Genomic DNA, 2,113 nt, shown 5'->3' with positions numbered 1-2,113 from the left:
CTTGGGAGGGTGAAGGGACGGCGCAGGAGGGGAAGGCCCTCTCTGAGGTGGATTGATTCAGTGACTGGGATAATCGGGATGGGAGTGTCGGAGACAGTGCAATTGGCACAGGACAGAGCAGAGTTTAGGGCTGTTGTACATAGGGTCGCTATGAGTCGCAAACTACTCGACGGCACATAACAACAACAACAATCTAACTCCACAGAAATAAACCTTAATCCACAAATCCTATGAACTTTTTCTTAGATCTGCTTCTTGAATCTGCTGCATTTACAACTGTCCTCTCCTTAAGGTTCTTATCACTACATACTTTGGATTACTTCTTACTCTATCATTTCACTAACAGTATTTTTATTTTCCTTTGCCTGGGTTCTGCCATAGACTCTTCCCTGCCTTACCGTCCATCTTTGTCCCCTTCCAAAGCCCAAATATTTCCTCTTTCCCATGCATTTTGCAATCTATAATTTTAAGTGTGTCTTTACCCTCAGAGACAAAATCTGAGATTTAGGCTCTTCCAGTGTACTATCTTTAAAGTAGATGAATGAACATTTTTTTTTCTAATCAATGCCAGTTCCTCTTCCTGATTTTCCCAGTCAGTGGCCTGAGTCCAATCCTTGTTGGCTTTCTTGTTCCCAAACCTTCACAGTCACAGAGATCATTGAAGAGCTTCTTCTCCTTAGGGTTCACTTGTCATCCCGACTGCCACACCTCCTTCACTGTTATTACTGCTGTCCCTATTTTCAGAGTTTCATCCTTTAAATTGGTCCAGTGAGATTATATTTCCTAAAACCCAATAAAAACCATGTTATTTAGTTGGTGTCTGTCCAATGGCTCATCATTGTCTTCCAAGATAAATTGATTCTCCTTGCCAAGATTTTCAGACTACCAATAAGCCCTGATTACCAGATAACTGGAAGAATGGAAAAACAAATTCAAATATCAAGTTGCAACACTGACAGATTCCATGGTCAAAATCTTGAACTGTATAGGAAGCAGAAGCAGAAGATGGCGGGAATACACAAAGTCACTGTTTGTTTTTTAAAATGGCTAACACTAAATCATTTCAAGGAGTAGCATATGATTGAGGAACAATGGTAATAAAGGAAGAAGTTTAAGCTAGATTGAAGGTATAAGCAAAAAATAAGGCTCCAGAAACTGATAGTATACTGATTCATATGTTTCAAGAAACAAATGCATCCCTGAATGTGCTTAATAGTCTATGCCAAGATATTTGGAAGATAGTTGCCTGACCAACTGTCTGGAAAAGATCCATAATTGTTCTCATTATGAAAAAAGGTGATCCAACAGAACGTGTAACTTGAAAAAAATACAAATGACTTAGCTATACAAAAATGCAAACGACTTAGCTATAAAAAAAGAATGTGTAAAGTGTTGAACAATGTAATTAATATTGCATGCAAGTAAAATTTTACTTGCATATACAAAATTGTACTTGAATATACAAAAACAGCTAGAGCAGTACATTTACAAACAACTGCCAGAAATTCAAGATGGATTTTGAAGAGGCGGTGGCAACAGGGAGATTAGTGTTGATGTCAGATGGATCTTGGCTGGAAGTAGATAATACCAGAAGAATGTCTATTTACTTTTTATTGACTATGCAAAGGCATTATACTTAGAAGGTCATTGAAAGAGAGGAAAATCCTTGACAAGATTAGATTAATTCAGTAACTGTATAAAGGGGCTCATTCAATACATGGTCCAAAAATCTTTCAACATTGCAACATGAGGCCCAAGTTTGTTCTTCAGTTCTTTCAGTTTGAGAAATGCAGAACGAGTTCTTCCCTTTTTATTCTCCAATTCCAGCTCTCTACACATTCCATTATAATACTTTGCTTTGTCCTCCCATGCTGCCCTTTGAAATTGTCTGTTCAGCTCTTTTACTTCGACATGTTTCCCTTTAGATTTGACTTTCCAACATTCCAGTGCAATCTTTAGAGTCTCTTCTGACATCCATTCAGTTTTTAGTTTCTCCTCTGTTTTTGTAATGACCTTTTGCTTTCTCCATGGATGATGCCCAAGTATCATTCTACAACTCATCTTGTCTTCTATAATTGGTGTTCAATGCCTCAAACCTATTCTTTTTTTAAAT

This window comes from Elephantulus edwardii, unplaced genomic scaffold, assembly GCF_000299155.1.
Source record: "Elephantulus edwardii isolate Elephantulus edwardi_28Jun2011 unplaced genomic scaffold, EleEdw1.0 scaffold00285, whole genome shotgun sequence".
NCBI lineage: Eukaryota > Metazoa > Chordata > Mammalia > Macroscelidea > Macroscelididae > Elephantulus > Elephantulus edwardii.
The sequence above is the reverse complement of the archived record's forward strand: the minus strand, read 5'-3'. Positions refer to the sequence as shown.